We start from the raw sequence: 18,065 nt of genomic DNA on the forward strand, positions 1-18,065 counted from the left end.
TCCCAAATGTTTTCTGTAGATTACCTAATTAAAATTTTAGAACGGCATGCTGAGTGAGGTAGGTGTGTAGTTGAAAGTGACCTTTAAATAGGTGAAGGAACTTGCCTAAGGTGACACAGCAGAAATGCAACTCCGGGGGCCCTGACTGCGGAGGCTGAGCTTGGCCTTGATGACATTTACTAAGGTGGAAAATGTCTTGCTCTCCCTCTCGCTCTCATGCTCACTCACTCCTACACAATTTAGTCAAGTGTGTGTGTGTGTGTGTGTGTGTGTGTGTGTGTGTAACAGTCCTGTCAATCCATTCCTTTTTAGTTGATATCCAGAAATCTGAATTCTCTAGGCACTAGAGTCCTTGAGCTTCTTGAGTTCGGAGTTCAGAGTTCACTTCACCGAGTGAGGCCTCCCATCTGGTATTCGAATCCACAGAGTCAGAGTTCTTTCATTCTCGCCCTCAACTGAAAGGCAGAGAAGACAGCGAGAACACCCGTGTTACTTTAGGAGACCTGGAAAGTTGATACAATTTCTTATTGTTCAAGATGGGGTGATGATGTAATGGAAAGGACAAATGAGATCAAGGTTTGTTTTCTTTTTTCCACCCCCAAGCTGTGTAATGTTGAGCAAGTCACTTCCTCTCTCTGGGCTTCCTCCTGTGAGAAAGAAGGAAACTGAAACAAGTGCTTGTTGAAAGGCCTTCCATCTCTAGCCAGGATCCAAAAGGTAGATGGCATCACAGCAGCCTGCCGGTTCCGAGGCTGCAGCAGGCTGGCCTGTTGTCGTGGGTCCATTTAGTTCTGACAGCATCATATTTGCAGGACCGATTCCGTCCAAATATGGTCAATGATGTAATAGGGAGCAATCGCCTTCAGACACTGGACAAGTCACTCAAGTAGCAACAGATGGTCCAAGAATAATTGGAAAAGACACACTTTATTGTGTTATGAAGATTTTGTATATAGATTTTAACTGCATGTGGATAAAAGTTGAAATAAAAAGAATATATGCAAAGAAAGTCCACCTCATGTCAGATTTCTGGATCCCACGTGGGCACCATGGGACTGGACTTCACTGCAGCGTGGAAGGGTGTGTGGCTGGGTGGAGCCAGCTCAGCGGGCACTCGGCCATGCGTATCACAACACCCAACTCAGGACATCTGCCTTGAAATAATCAGCAGTGACTGGTAGCCTTGCTAACTTGCAGTGAGGAATCTTTCTTCCTTTGGAGAGAAGCGTGCCTCTGCCATTGGGGAAGAATCCTCAGCCCCAGCCCAGAGGAGGTGGATTGGAACTGGACAGGTGAGCATGGGGTCCGGCCAAAGGCAGAGGGACAGCCGCAGAGGACATTTTCTCAGACCATGTTGTAGATATTGACTGCTCACTGACCATTTTCACTTCCCAACAGCATCCCAGTTCCCGCCTTAGGATTTTTCTCTCCTCCATCAGGTTTAGGCGTTGGGACTTGTTGGTCCAATACAAATTCTCCTGTTAAAGGTGAAAGGTTCCTCATGGAGCCCTCTGCTGGGAAGCAGGCATGTGACCTCAGCGTGATCCATGGTAGGCTCTCTCCCAGGACTGCGTCCTTGAGTGTGACTAATGGTTAAAGTTTATACTGGGGACAGCACCCGGGTGAGGCTGTGCAGTAGCTTCTGTGACTAAGACCTTCAGGAATGGCCGGGTCTCATCTGGTCCAAGCCTGGTCTGCCAGCGCCTGGGTTGGGCCTCCGTGCTTTTCTATTCTCCTTCTACCAAACTTCATCCCACCCCCTTTTGCTGAAAGAGCCCAGTGTCAGTTGCGTTTGCAGGCACAGGTCCTGGTGAGACATGTGGAGGCCTCCTTGCCGCATGAGGTTCCACCCATTTCATGACGAGGCTCTGTCCATCTCATTGTCTCTCTCCTGGAAGGGGTGGGTGAACCCTGAGCTTTTCCTTTCTCCGTGAACTCACCCTCTTTCTGTTTCTCCCTCTCCAAGCAGTGCACAAAATAGCTGATTCGTGGTCCACTTGCTGGATCCAGTTGTATTTCTTTCCTCTCACCTTGAGAGGTAGCTTCGGTGTTCCCCACTCTTTGGGCACACACCTGCAGGACATCTTCCCTCTTTCTTAAAAAATTTTTTTTCTTTATGCTTCTAGAGAGAGAGGAAGAGAGAGGGAGAGAGAGATAAAAACATTGATGAGAGAGAACATCGATTGACCGCCTCCTGCGTGCCCCCCACTGGGGATTTGGCCCACAACCTGGGCATGTGTTCCGACCAGAAATTGAACCAGCAACCTCTTGGTTCATAGGTTGACACTCAACCACCGAGCCACGCTGGCCGGGCTTCCCTCTTTCTTTTAGTGTATTAGCTAGCCTCATCCATTGTGCATGAATTTCACCAACCTAACTTTCCAAGGGCAACTGCGTTTGCAGGTTCTTGTAAGTCACTTCACACTGTTCTTTGTGTAACATCTAAATGTTTAAGTTCGTCTCCAAATGATTAATAGCTCTTTGAAAATTCTGTTTTCCATGCTTCCTGACTGAGGATAGCTTCCTCTGCCCCAGCTCATGTGTTATTTCTGTATTATACTCTGTGCCCTGAATGACAAGCTAGAGATGCAAAGAAACAAGAGGTTGGTTTCTTGTCTGCAGGGTTTATAAACCTATTGTAGACATGAAATAATTATAGAGCAACATACACCTTCAATACCCCCCAATGGCCAGTGGCAATGATTTTCAGATTGGTTTTCTAAAGCCCTAGTTGTTGTGTGATGCCCCCCGGGGCTACCTGGGGGGTGGGTGGTGACAAGGGGCCACCTGCTGTTCTGCAGATATCACCGGAACAGAGTTATCTGCCTTAAGATAAACATAACTATAAGTGACAATCTTGCTATCTGGCAGTGAGGGATCCTTCTTCCTTCGGAAAAACATTTGCCTCTGTCATTGGGGAAGAACTCTCTGTCACAGCCTAGGGAAGGTGGATTGGAACTGGACAGGTGGCTAGGTGAGCCATGGGGTCAAGTCAAAGGCGGAGGGACACCCTCAGAGGACATTTCTTCAGACAAAGGTTTGAGGGCTGCAGGTGTACAAGGCCCTTCATGATCTTCCCATGGACACAGACCCAGATCCCGTGTCCTGCTGACCCTCCAGGGGTTTCCGGCTGTTGGGCCCCTGTGCCACCCTCCCCTTCCTCGTGCAGCTCTTTCTGCTTTGCGTGAATCACTCGCCCAAACTACAGCTGACCTCGATGGTAGACTCAGCGAAGGCAGGGACCGTGTCTCATTTGTATGGAACTCCAATAACTAAGTGAGGGCCTGGCGTTTGTTTTTTGAGTTATGACTGGATTGCGCTTTCCTGTCTGTAAGCTTTGTCAGACCTGGAGATGCGTAAGGTCATTACTGGCTGGGGTAGGCTGGGGAGACTTCCTAAATGAAACCCTCAGGCTTATATTAGGCTATTGGAAAATGTGGTATATTTAGATTCATGGAAAGAAAGAAGGAGGGCACTTTAGGCATGAGTAGCATCATGAGCAAAGGCTCAAAGTTGGGTTTATGAGTGCTCCATAGAGCAATAAAGAGTTGCAGAAAAAAATCGATGAGGGAGCATTTAAAATACACCCATGTTGGACCCCACTGCAGACCAAATGAATCAGAGTCTCTGGAATGGGCTTGGGCCTCAGGACTTAAAGCTTCTTTTATTAGTCTAATGTGCAACAGGCCTTAGGACAGTCCCGGGACTGTCATGTCCGATAGAAGGGGTGTAAAGAGAGGCTGGGTTTGAAGCATGGAGACTCCAGATGTAATCTCTTCCATTTTTGGCCAGGAATTTTGGACTTTAGCCAATGCATTTTAGGGTGCTTTTCATATTTTGCCAACGTGTTTTTATGACAGGTTAATCTGGTTCAGATTCACGTTGAGGACAGTGGGAGGCTTGGAAAACTGGACAGCAGGATTATACAAAGGTCTAGGCGAGAGGTCTGCTCCAGGTGGAGGAGCAGAAGACAGAAGATGAATCTGAGAGGCATTGGACAGGAGAACTCATGGAACGTGGTGAAATGGAAAAGAGAATGTGTGTTCTGGTTAGGGGTGGCAGCAATGACAGAAATCTCTCTGTACGCAAACAGTCCCCCAGGCTGTAGAAGAGGAAGCTGGGAATGGTATTCAAGCCCTATATCCACACTCCTTTCTCCCCCCATAGTTCCTGGATATTAGGAGCCTTTCCCGCTTTTGATCTGAACATCTGCTAAACTATCATTACTTTCTATTTCCCTCTTCCCTTTCTTGAGAAACTTTCTGAAAGGGGAATCCACACTGCTGTCCTCACTTCCTTATCACCCACACTCTGACCTCCTACAGCCGGTCATCTACCCTCAATCTCTCTTGATGGCCTCCAGTGGTCTCCCACTTTCAGAAATTCAGTGACTTCAAAAAACAGAACACACAGACTTTTTCTATTAAGCCCATGGGCGGCATTAACTCTTTCTTAAAGCTTGACCCTCCTGGCTTCTGGGCTACTGGGTGCTCCTGGTCCTCTTCCCACCACTCAGGTGCCTTTCTCTCACTTGACTTTCCCTTCTGCCTGCGTCAGATGCCCCGTTGTCGCTCTCTCGGCACCTCTCATTTCCGACTGTCGGGGGATGTTGTCCACCAGCTGTCCCATCTATGCCCAGTACTCACCGCCATTACGACAGTATTTGCAAAGTCCCTGATCGCCCAGAAAGGGCTTTTCCTACAGAGTTTCACCGGAGCCCCGTTGCCCTCCCAGCCCTGCATCTTTCCTGCTGCTCTTCCCGGAATTGGAAACTTGGCTTTGGCACTTGCTAACTGAAGCCTCGATTTCTTAATCTTTAAAATGAGGATAGTAATACCTGTATCATAGGGGTGTTGTGAGCATTAAACAAGAAAATGGACATAAGAAGGCCGAGTTCACTGTGGCAGCCCCACTTCTTCCTTGAAGGCAGAGTCTAGGTTTGGTTTGGGTTGGTTTTCCTCACTAACCCCAGAGGAAATACGCCCGAAAGGATGCAATGGACACTTCCAAACACTAGAAAGAGAAGTTGCCGAAGTGATGATTTGAGTCAATTTTGAGGACCTGGCAAATTTCAACTGGACTGGGTCTGAGCTTCTTTTTCCTTCTGAATACCTTCTCAAGAATATGAGGTAAGCCCTGGACAGTCTGGCTCAGCGGTTGGAGCATCGGCCTGCGGACCAGAGAGTCCCGGGTTCGGTTCCTGCTAGGGGCACGTACCAAAAAATAAAAATAAAAAAGAAATATAAGTTACAGGTGTTTTGAGTGAGGTGTCTAATTTTTGGAAGGGTCTAATTGTTGATAAGGTTGGCTAGTGCGATGTACAAAGACAACAATATGAGCGTCTTTGCTATTCGCAGCCTTGCGTGTCAAGGTGAGGTCTTATCAAGGGTATCGAGTGCTTGGCAGCCTCTGAGTTGGATGATGTGATGGCAAGATTTTTACTGTCTAAGCTAGTCTAAATATTTTTTTGTCAATTTTGATTTATGAGTTGTTTTAGATCTTTGAACTGCTGAGCAACCAAATCCATGACTTGCTACTTGGATTACTGCCTTAAAATATTTGGGGGTGGGTGGCTGTAAAGTGATAAGGTCCTAAGGCATATGGTCAATAATCAGGGAGTCCCCATGACAGGGCTGCTGGCGACTTACTTGTAATTTGATGTTCTAGCCTAACTGTGCAAAATTACTTGGCCTTGAGAACTAATGCATCTAGAATTATTCAGGAACTATGAACACCAGGTAGCCTCTCTTTAATGCAACAAATTTTTTTTTAAAGGATATATATTATTTATTTAAATATATTTACTTTTAACATAAGTATATGGAGAGAGATATTCCCTTCTAATTTAGTCAATAATGTTAATATTAATTCAGTGTACTACTGAGTTAAAATATAATATGCAGATGATATATTATACAAGTATACACCTGAAACCTATATAATTTTTTTTGTTTTTTTTTGTATGTGCCCCTAGTGGGAACCGAACCCGGGACTCTCTGGTCCACAGGCCAACTCTCCAACTGCTGAGCCAAACCAGCCAGGGCTGAAACCTATATAGTTTTATTAAGCAATGTCACCCCAATAAATTAAAAAAAAAACCAAAACACAAAAAATAATAAATATATTGTATAAATAGTTTCAAAACAAACAAATAGCCTTGGTCGGTTTGGCTCAGTGGTTAGAGCGTTGGCCTGCGGACTGAAGGGTCTTGGGTTCAATTCCTGGTCAAGGGACATACCTGGGTTCCAGTCAGGGTCGTGCGGGAGGCAACCAATTAATGTGTCTCTCTTTCTCCCTCCCTCCCTCCCTCCCTTCCTCCCTCCTTCCCACTCTGTCTAAAAATCAGTGGAAAAATATCCTCAGGTAAGGATCATCAACAACAACAACAACAACAAAAACCCAATAAAACAAAACAAACACAAAACACACCATGCTTTTAAAGGTACGGAGAGCTTTCCTTCAGGTCCATGCTTCTGAAATGGTAGAACCCCGTTTCACCTCAGCATTTAATTTCAAATAATATCCTACACATAGAAAGTTAATGCAAAATATCTTTATACTGAAGCCTATAGTAATGTATCAAGTAAGGCCTTAATGCAACACTCTTAATTTACCTATTTCAACTGCCAACAGTGATTTGGAACGTTGTAGGCAAAGGTTTTTGGACTTGGTTCCAGACTTGCAAAGAAAATGCCTGATTGTTTTGTGTGAAATGCTTTGGTAGACATTGTGAAGGTATTAGATCAATGTGCTATAAAGTGAGGAAGTGGACTATATATAATTTTTGCTTTGTGTGTGGGAAAGCAAAAGGCAGTTTTCCAAAAATGTCTTCACTAAGCTTAATCACATTCCATGATTTTAGTTAACACATCTTATTTTCACTATGTGGATGGACTTCCAATAACTAAATGTGAATACTCAGTAGTGATGACCAATGTGCTATGGAGATAAGTGAGCAAATAATGTCAGGATGAGCTGAAAACAACTTAAGCCCAGTTTCTGTGATCTTTGTTACTCCTTGTATCAGAGGTGAAATGCATTATCTCATCCCTTGAATCTGTGTGGTCCTGTGACTTACTTTTTTAATCCTTAGAAAGCAATGGACGTTGTGCACTTTGGAGCCTAATTCCTGAGAGGCCTTAGAGCCTCTGCTCTGTCAGAATGCTGCCCTGAGTTGGCCACGTGAAGAAGCCACGTGAAGAAGCCACGTGGAGAAGCCACGTGGAGCTTCTTAAGCCTTCCCAGCTGAGGCCTCCTGGACCCAGCAGTGGAGAGCCAGCATCGACCTGTAGACGTTGGGTGTCCAGGCCCTTTCAAGCTCCCGACAACTGTGGTCTCATGAGTGACCATAGGTGAGGTCAGAGGAAGAATCACCTAGCTAAATCCCAAAGAATCATGAGCAAATAAGAAAAATTTCAACGTTGTTTTAAGCCACAGAAGTTTTGAGATTGTGTGCTATGTAGCAATAGATAGCTGATATGGAGGAGGAAACCGGCAAGAACTATTATCATTAAATGTTAATTGAGAAATAATACTTAAATATATTGGACAGTGACGTGTTAGAGCTCAGAAATTTGGAGCAGGAAGGTGACTTCAGAGGGGATTGCTCTGATTCTGTTAGTCCCTGACACCGTTTTCATGGATTCATGTTTTGCCATTCCCACGAGAGAAGCTGCTCTTTGACAGCCGGGCCAGGTTCATGCTTCTTAGTGTCCCCACAGAGCGTTTGGGGCCTTACGCAGGTTCTCAGGACATCTTTGCTGCTTGCTGGTCATATGGGAAGTGGCCAGAAGGTCCCGGGGCCATGAGTTCCCAAGGGGATGTGACCCAGGGCCTGTCAGCTGCTTGGTTTCCTTTGTAGTTCAGGTTTGCAAGGCGTTACCTTCTCTTGCTGTGCTGTGTTTTGGAGATGCCGGGTTTTTGTTGCCAAGGATGGCATGCCTGTGCACATTTGTAGGTTGGTACCAGGAGGGCATGGAGGCAATCTTTAGAACCACATTTTATGTACCATTTATTTTTGATAATGGCAGTCTTACAGATGCCCGAGTTAACGACAAATGGACCAAGATGTTCTTGCCATCTGTATCCGTAAAGGACATGGAAGTCTGGTCAGTTCAGAACCTGGAATCCTAGGCTTTGGAAACTTTCTACTAGACAGACCCAAACTCCGGGTTACCATACACAGTTAAGGAAAGTGCGACAGTCATCGGTCTGTGGGTGGGTTAAGAGTAAATGTCCTTCAAAGACTCTTGCAAAGAGCTTTTAACTTTTTTAAGAACGTTCACAGCATTCGATGTTCACTGCTAAGCTGGGGAAAGAGAGGGTTACTGTCTATATTTCCAGACAAGAAAACAGGGAAGCAAGGGTCAGTCTGGGATGAATCCCCAGGCCTTCTAGCCACCAGGTCAAGTTTTGCTCCTACAGACAAGATCACCTCAATGACTGCTGACAGGTAGTCTTGGGCCCTGCGGTTCTGTTACAGGCCTGGCCAGTCATGTTATGCTGAGTTTGAGGTTCTGATTCTGTACTTGTGGGAGACACGAGAGGCACTGTCCTGATGTGCAGACCTTTCTTCGGGGTGAGGGGCACTTTCACCAGCTGCGGGTATGCGGTGAGCAAACATCCCCAGCACTCAGCTCCTTCAGGGTCGGCCTCAGCTGCTGAGAGCTACCTCGCCCAAGGTCAGATCCTTCCTAGGACGATCGGTATCTGATGACTGAGCAAGGCAGGTTATAAAAATCCAGCAGCCATCTTGGACGGACGCTGGGCAACTCTGGTGGGCAATATTTGATCTAGAACTTTCTACCAGGTTGGCAGAGACTTGGTTGGGTCTGTGTCACTGTTTACCCTCGGCCCAATACTGCTTCTGCCCCCTCCCTCCCACAGGTGTGGGTTCCTGGTAAACATCCTGCTGTCTCGGCGTCAGCTGTCAGAGGCCCTGCCTGTGACAGTCCCTTCTCTCTTCGCTCCCGCCTGACAGAGGTCACCGTCAGGGTTTGTAGAGATGGGAAACCGTAGATAGACAGCCCACTGACATATTTTGATCAGCTCTGCAATGTTCACAAAAATGAATCAACATAAAAAAGATTGGAATATCACACATAAAATCTGAATTGCTAACTTTACGAAGTAGACAAGCTGGCAACATTGGCCCTCTATTCTATTCTTGCCAATACTGGTTTAGGGCTGGACAGTGATATCTCGCTGCAGAGAGCAGAGTTCTCCAGCTTGTCACAGTGCCTATGACTTGGACCTGTCCACTTTCCTCATTGACGTTACCCGCCCAACACCTATGGGCATCTGCGTTTTGCCCTTGACAGAAATAAATGGCTAACAGGGGGAATCTCCTCCATCCCACCATTTCTTGCTGATCCTACACGAGCCTTTAAGAATTGGATTCCTCTTGGCTCAAGGCTGGAGAGCCTTCATGGGCCCTGGGATTTAGCTAAGCAATCAGGGTCACCACTGCTGGCCCAGCCTTGCCACGTCCGTGCCACTCGCCACCCTGGGCAGAAGAGTCTCATCACAAGGTTCACATCAGATACCTCCCACACCAGGAAAGCGCATTTACTTTTCTTTAAAAAGTCTAATTATACTTTTTCCCACTAGTAAAGACATGTTCATTATTGAATATTTGAGAAAGATGCCCTTATTATTTTATCAAAAATAAACACCTCTCTCAATGTGCCCTTAGGTTAATAATGGACCCCTCACACCAAAGGAGCAGAATAACCAGAAACTCCTCAAACAGTGCCACCCACCTCCCTCTTGTTGCCAATATTGCCTGTGACCAGGTGTCCAGGGAACACTGAAAGTCCCTTTGCCAGCCAAGTTTGATTCCACCCCACCTCCCCAAATGAAAATAGTTGCTGCTTCTTCGAGGGATTGTAATTATAAGAGACCAAATTATAGAGCAGATTATATAAATTAGATCTACAATATACATAAAAGCCTTAATTATATAACAAATTGCTTTGAAGTGATTATTTAAATTGTGTATTGGCAGGAATTAGATATGTGAATATAATGAGTTTCATTGATTATAAAATTGTCTTCTCTGAGCTGGTATAATAACTGCCTCTGTTGGTTGCTGCTCAAAATACCAGCCAGCTGGAAGATTTCAAAAACTTAGATGGTTTGAATTGCGTTCAGAATATGTAAGGGGATTGGTTCCATCTAAAGCTTCTGTTCCTGGGTGATAAGGGGACCTAGCGTAGATCCTTTGGCCCCAACATGGGGCAGTCACTCTGGCAGGGCAGATGGGCTGGTTCCCGGGAACCAGGACAGTGCAGGGCTGGGAGGCCTGCAGTCTGCAAGGCAGAAGGTCTGCTTGGCTTGGGCAGCTGGAAGGTGCCCTAGACCTCCAGTCCTCTCCTCCTCTGTTCGGCCCACTTGGGGAAGGAAGCCTGTGTCTGTTTGGTGGGCATGTGCGGTCCTGCAATCTCCATGCTGTTCGAGGCTGACACTGGAGAGGGGGTGCCAGGGGTGTGGTGGGATGTCTGTTGGTCCTGTGTGAATCGTGACCATGGGGAGTCGTGGCAGGCTGGGACAGACTGCTCGGTTTAAGTCGGAGAATTAGGAGGAACTCAGACCCCTCATCCCTTGAACTGACCACTCTCACACCAGAGCACCTGCATGGAACAGGAGAGGGCCTTGGGAGCCAAGGGCATTCGATTGTCCCAAGAGGGCCTCAAGGAGACCTTGCCAAACAACGGTCACTTTTGGCCCCTGTGGTCTAGTGCAAACATTTTCTGTAAATGACCAGATGGTAAATATTTTAGGCTTTGCAGGCCACAGATTTCTCTTTTACTACTACAACTACTACAACAACAACAACAACTACTACTACTACTACTATTACTACTACTACTACTCTTCCTCTTCTTCCTCCTCCTCCTTCTTCATGGTTTGAACAAAAAATGTCAAAATCATTCTGAGCATGGACATTGGAAAAAAAAAAGATTTCAGGCTGGATTTGACCCCAGGGTCCTAGTTGCCATCCCTGCCTCTTCTAATGTATTTGGCGACAACTCCCTGGATGTTTTGCTCTCCACACTGAAGCCCCTAAGGTCTGGTGAGGGGCACCCACCGATGCGTCCCAGGGCTGGGTAGCCATTTTGGAAAAAATGGATAAGCTCTGAAGAGTCACATGATCTCCTCGGACACTTTGATGCATCCTCCAGCCCATGGTAGGTCCTCTTGGCAATGCCTACAGCTCCTGCAATTAGCATGTACTGTCTGGCATTTGTAAGGATCATTTTATGTGCCCCTGTGAGCCCAGACTGTTCTCGCTCACGTCCTTCCCACACACTGGCACCCTCCCTCAGAGCCCCTTGAGGGCAGGAGAAGCAGGCTTTCAAGCACTTTGCTTCCTGCCAGCCCCCACAGCAGTGTCTGCTGCTCAGCACTGAATATTGTGGTGACTGAGCGGATACCTCATGTGCCCCTCTGGGTGCCCATCTCTTTTTCCTTCTCCACTGGTGAATCCTGGGAGGTAGAGAAATTGAAGCTATTTTGTGCCTTGTGGAGTTCTTGGCAACGTGGGACCATTTGAGTGTTTCCTATAGCTCCTGTCTTGGTTCTGAGTGTTACTGTGTCTGAGCACTGCGGCAGCCTCTGTGATCTGCTCACACGGTCTGGAATGTGGCTGCTCTCTGGTTGGGAGAAAACCAGGAGCCCTCCTGAGCCAGGCTGTCGCTCTGGCCTGGACAGACTGCAAACCTGCTGTCCTCGCTTCCCTGCAAGAAGCCAGGATTATAGAGAATCAGAAGCCCTGACTGCCCTCCCCCCCCAAGAGTACCTTTTGGACTCAAGTGCAATGTGATTGGCTTCACCCTGTGCTTGTAGACATGTCTGTGTCAGACCCTTAGCCTAGAGGTTCTCATGGAATTCAGAATATTTGGTTCCCTCCCAAGGTAATTTAAGGATTACTTCCTCTCAGAGATTATCTTTTTAAGATGGCAAGTTTGTCAGACTACTCTTGGGTGCTAGCAATAGAAATCACTGACTCAACTGGCTTGAATAGTAAGAAATGTCATTTTCTTACATAACAAGAAGTCCTTAGGTGTGGTGCTGTGGAGTTAGTTAATTCAGTAGCTCTAGCTTCTGATTAAGGGCCATATGCTGTGTTTTGGCTTCGTCTTTGCATGAGCTTTCCTCATGAATGCAAGATGGCTGCCATTGTTCCAGGTGTTACATCATCATTACAGTACCCAAGAGGAGCAAAGAGATGCATACATCCCCTTGTATTTACAAGAAAAAATTTTTTGAGAAGCTTCTTACTGACTTTCTCTCTTATTTTTTTAGCCATAACCATGTCCTATTCCTACATCTAAATTCATCCCTGACATGGGTCATAAACCACCATGATAGCTTTAAATAAATCAGATCTAATTCTCTGGGATTAGACTTCCTGGGGGCATAAGACCCCACTGAGGGGTATAGCCACCCACAGAACATCAGAGTTCTGTTGGGAAGAAAGTGGAGAACACCCAATCAAAGTATCTAGCATAAAAAATACTTCCCAGAATCTTCCCTCCTTGAGATGTTAAAGGATTCAGAGCCTTCTAAAGATTTTTTTTTTTTTAAGTGAGTGGTAACAATTACTTAAAATTTTTTAAATTAAATTTATTTGGGGGACATTGTTTAATAGGACCAAATAGTTTCAAGTGTACGTTTCTATGATACAAGATCTGTATATTGTGCACTGTATGCCCACCACCAAAAGTCAAAACATCTTCTGACACCATATATTAGGCCCCCTTCACCCCCTACAACCCCTCTCCCTCTGGTAACTGTCACACTGCTGTCTGTCCACGAGCTTTGTTTTGTATCCCACATATGAGTAAAATCATATAGTTCTTAGCTTTTCCTGACTGACTTATTTCACATAGCGTAATATTCTCAAGGTCCATCCATGTTGTTGCAAATGGCAGTATTTTATCTTTTTATGGCTGAGTAGTATTCCATTATGTAGATGTATCACATCCTTATCCAGCATCTATCGAAGGACACTTTGGCCACTGTAAATAATGCTTCAGTGAACATAGGGGTGCATATATCTTTGCAAATACATGTTTTTGAGCTTTTTGGGTAGATACCCAGGAGAAGGATTGGTTGGTCATATGGTAACCCTATTCTTAATTTTTTGAGGAACCCCCAGAGTGTTCCATAGTGGCTGTACCAGTTTACATTCCCACTGGCAGTGAATGAGGGTTACCTTTTCTTCACAACCTCTCCAACACTTGTAATTACTTGTCTTATTGGTAATAGCCATTCTAACAGGTGTGATGTAGTATCTCATTGTAGTTTGATTTACATTAAAGTTCTAAAAGAGAACTTTTAGAGAACTCTGGGAATACCTTGAGCTATCTCATCTTGCCCTATCCTGTTTTCACGGAAGAACTATGGGTCTGTCCAATCCTGTCCCTGACCCTTGGCATCATGGCTTTGGAGACAGCCATGACAGCCATTGTTAATTGAGCACCTGTTGTGTACCAGCTGAGTGGGAAGGACTTTACACATATGGTTTCTAATCATATGGCTGCACTGGGAGGGCTACGTGATTCTCCCCGTTTTACAGACTGGAGACTGGAACCCAGAGAAGTTCAGTAGCTTGCCTCTGACTGCACTGTCTGTCTATGGCTGAGTCAGGAGTTGGTAAGGACATTGAGCATCTGCTTTGATCCGTGCACTAGGTGCTCAGGATACAAAGAAGAATCAAATCTGGCTCCTGTCCTCAGAGAGCACACAGCCTGCTCCTTTCTGGAGGGTCCCCATGGAGAATGTATGTCTCTTGTTCAGCCTGGAAGACAACTTTGGCCGGGTGAGGAAATTAGGAATTGTCATGTCCCTTCTACCTGAAGCCGTCCTGCCTTCTGCCATGAAGGTAGGACAGGAGGGATAAAACTTTGATGAATGTCCTGGTAAAAGAAGTAGAAGCTTGGGCTTGACGCCAGACTGCCTGATTCGAATCCCAGCTCTACCACTTTCTGCTTATTGGCAGGACACCCCACTGTCTGTGCCTACTTGGTGGGCTGCTGTGGGTTTAAATGAAAGAGACTAAAAGCAGAGAGGAGCTCAGTGAAAGTAGCAGCTATTATTACCGATGTCGACTGCTCTTCAATGCACTTGTCTTATCAAGTGCCGACGGTTAGCAGCCTGGCCTCCCTGCCCGCCTGCACCCAGTCTCGCAGCTGCTCACATCCTCCCCCAGGTTTGGGCACAGTGTCATGAGCTGCAGCTTGGAGATGGCTCCAGATAGCACCTGGCACTTTGAGGTGGTTGATACATACTCTTTAGTGCGAATGGCAGGTTTGTCAGCCAACAACTCTCCCTGGAGCTTTGATGCCCTTCCTCAGCCGGCTGCCGAGGGAGGCGATGGAACAGAAAATGAGCCTTCTCTGCCTCTCCAGGAACTGTTTATAAATACAACCCACTGTGCTGAGAGTCCCAGAAGGAGACGTGACTGAGCGTGCAGGGGAACCCTCTTGCTAGCCTCTCGTCTCTGGTCACAGGCTGAGGTTGGGGCACCGGGAAGTCCCCTGGCTTTGGCTTCCTCTCCTCTGAATTTGGAGACCATACCAAGTCTGGAGTCTCATTGAAAAATCCCCTGGGGCAGAAACGGAGACGGGCGTCTGTGAGATCTAGGGCACCCCAACCCTGCCTCCCAGGCGGCTGGCACGAGGCATGAGCTCTGCAGCCCGGGACACACGCAGCTCGCCCTCCCTGATCAATCTTGGGAGATGATTAAGGCCCACGGAGCCTGGCCAGGCTCTATTGGCACAAGGTGCTTTAGGAACAAGATGAAAGGTACAGCCATGATTGACCCTTGAGAAGAAGGCCAGAGGGCATTTTTCCTTGTCATGGTGTCATGGGAGAGCGGTGTCCCAGGGAAGCAGGATGAAGATGGAGGGGCAGAGGACACAAAGCCGTTGTTGAGTAGACAAGAGACCATGAAGAAAAGAAATCTTCTAGAATTCCTGTGGTTTTTGTTTTCTTTTTGTAGTAAAGAGATACACCGTGAGGGATGGGTGGCAGGTTTGCGGGTGATACCCACACCACCCTCTCCTTTTGGTCTCTGCTGCCTCAGGCGAACAGTCGGGACTGTCACTGCTATAGCAGGAGCCCCTTTGTTCGGGGGGAGGGTCTGCAGCCTCCCAGAAGCCCCTGCCTGGGTCCGCTCTTCCTCCCCCTCTGCATGGCTTTGCTGAGGGGCTGCAGGGAGGGTCTGCGCAGAAGGCCCTGATGACTGGCTTCGCTGTGGCCCTCAGACCTTTTATTGAGTGGCTGGCTGCTCTCTTTTTATTGCCGGCCTTAGCAAAGCCAGCTCTTGGGGCTGAAATCCAGCTGGGGGGATCTGATTTCTCAAAAGCCATTTTGATCTTTTTACTTCAAAGGGAGTTCTTTTCATGTAAGCCCCAGTCTGGTAGCCTCAAACCTGCCCCTTTGGGCTGTAGGTCTGGATGGGGCCTGTGGTCTCTTCTTTAAATCTGGCATGTAGAACCTGGGATCCCGGACTGGGGCAGCCTGGGGTCCTGGCACTGGGACAGCCTGTGGTCCTGGATCCTGGCACTGGGACAGCCTGGGGTCCTGGCACTGGAACAACCTGGGGTCCTGGAATCTGGCACTGGGGCTGCCTGGGATCCTGGATCCTGGCACTGAGGCAGCCTGGGATAGCTTAGGAGGTAGCAGGATTTGTCATCAGTGTTCCCATCTCTGGTACCTTGAGGTGCCCTGCCTTTTTCTCTATCTGGCTCTGCCCCATTTATCTTTTGATTCCCAAAGTCCTCCTGCTCCCTGTCCTCATTTGTCTTATCATAACATGTTCTGAGGACTGGCACTGACCTTAACTTTGAGGGTCTCCTCCTTCAAAGAGCCTTCCCTGTCACTCCTACCTCCCACCCCCGCCTACCCAAGGTGAGGTGTCTTTCCTCAGGTCCCACTGGATTCTGAAGCACTTTGTGACTTCCCGGGGGCAGCTCCTATCACATTTGCATAATCATCCCTTTCCTGTCCACAACCCTCAAGAGAAGCCGAGGACCTTGAAGAAAGGGGCTGTTGTCCCTCTACCACGATGCTAGCATCGAGCACACTCTCAACATGTGTCCAACAAATGATTTCCTGCAGCTCTTTCAAACTGCCCAGGATTTGCGGTGGCTCAGGGCAGTCCAGCGTGAGCAGACCGGCGGGGACAGCGAGGGGCATGCTCTGCTCCTCCCACTGGTGATGTCCAGAAGCAGCCCTTCTTTGTGCACAGCAAGTGTACTTTCATCTGTTTTACACTGGTATGCACTTATATTAAATGATGTATCATGTGTAATATACATAGTATTAACAATATAGTACATATATAGCATATCATACATGTAACATGACATATCTGTACATGCATACACATATATATGTATAAATATACATATAATGATATTTGTGTCAAAAGGATTCTGTTTAAAAAGAAATTAAAAAATCAAGACCTGAAGCTTCTTTTAATCCAGGTTTTCTCTCTCCTAGTGGCATTTGCTTTTTTTTTTTTTTAAATTCTCACCCGAGGATTTTCCCATCGATTTGTTTAGATAGAGTAGAGCCCCAGCTGGATTGGCTCAGCGGTTAGAGCGTTGGCCTGCGGTCCGGAGAGAACTGGGTTCGGTTCCCGCTAAGGGCACGTACCTCGGTTGCAGTTTGTCCCCGACCCTGGTTGGGTCATGCCGGAGGCAGCTACTCGATGTGTCCCTTTCACGTCGATGTTTCTCTCTCTCTCTTTCTCTCTCCCTCCCTCCCACTCTATCTGAACAGAAAATGGAAAAATGTCCCCGGGCGAGGATTAAAAAAAAATAATAATAGAGTAGAAAAGAGGGAGGGAGGAAGAGAGAGAAACATCGATGTGAGAGAGACACATTGATTGGTTGCCTCCTGCAGAACCCCGACTGGGACCTGGTATCGAACCTGCAACTGAGGTAAGATGTGCCCTCGACTGGGAATCAAACCTGTGACTGCAGCCGATGCTCTAACCACTGAGCCAAACTGGTTGGTGTAGGCATTTGCTTTTGAAGTCTTTACTAATTACCACTTACACAATGGAAAGCTTTTAGAAAGCATTTTCGATGTTGCTGAGCTGCCAGAGGCATTACTTCTTGGGTAGTGACTTCTTAGTACTGCACCTATCGCCCATCTCCACCTCACCTGTCAGCAATCCGGACTGGCATTAAGGAATAAAGGAGAAATTGGATTATCGTAAACCACAAAGCTGTGAATGTTGTTTATCTCTGAGGTTTTTGTTATCATTGTTGTTTTGCTCAGCATCAGGCCAGCTGGGAGGCCAGTGTCAACTGGGTTGATATATGAGGGACGGGAGTCCTCACAGACACAGGCGAAGTCCTTGCTTCTTTGGCAGGCTTGCTGGGTGGCAGCTGCTTTCATCAGTTACCATCCCCCGTTCCTCTGAGGTGGCCCCCTTCCCTTCCGCTCTCTGGTGGGCAGCACCTCCATCTCTCTGCTTCCTAGTGATTGAATCCTCCTCCCAGGAGGGGCTCCCTCTCGGCCTGCCCTTTACAGAGCAGGAGGCTGAGCTCTGGCCCTTCATTCCTGATCAGAACCCTGGTGACCTCTGTCCCACGGTGGGAAAGTGGTCAGACCACTGATCTGGGAATCCAAGAACCTCATCGTGAATCTCCAATTACCATCCATGGGAACTTGGATCATTCATGTACCCTCTGAAACCTCAGTTTCCTAGTTGATAAGCTAGAATAAGCACCCCGACCATCCTACCACAAGATGAGGCTCAGCTGAAACCCCGGGTCAGTCTTTCTCAGCCTTTCCTGCAACTAGAATCTCCTGGGAAGATTTTAATATCCCAATTCCCAGGTGGTGCCCCCCAAACCAATCAAAGCAGACTCTGGGACTGAGATCCAGCCATTAGTATTTTTTTTTTTTTAAAAGCTCTTTAGGTAATTCTAATATGCAACCAAGGTCGAGAACCACTGTTTAAGGTCAAAGTATTATGGACGCTCAAACTACAAGTGAATCTAAACTTCTATAGAAAGAAAATGCTTTCCATCTGAAAGCAG

The 18,065-nt window shown here is 47.0% G+C and overlaps 1 long non-coding RNA gene across 1 annotated transcript in view; it reads left to right on the forward strand.

Moving 5' to 3' along the window:
• The first annotated feature begins 285 nt into the window (after positions 1-285).
• Positions 286-18,065, forward strand: part of LOC118625766 — a 40,038-nt gene continuing 22,258 nt past the window's right edge. The window contains exon 1 of the long non-coding RNA XR_004958721.1: positions 286-1,292. This is a non-coding gene — a long non-coding RNA (uncharacterized LOC118625766). The remainder of the gene's footprint in view (positions 1,293-18,065) is intronic.

This window comes from Molossus molossus, unplaced genomic scaffold, assembly GCF_014108415.1.
Source record: "Molossus molossus isolate mMolMol1 unplaced genomic scaffold, mMolMol1.p scaffold_m16_p_11, whole genome shotgun sequence".
In the NCBI taxonomy this organism is placed as follows: Eukaryota; Metazoa; Chordata; class Mammalia; order Chiroptera; family Molossidae; genus Molossus; species Molossus molossus.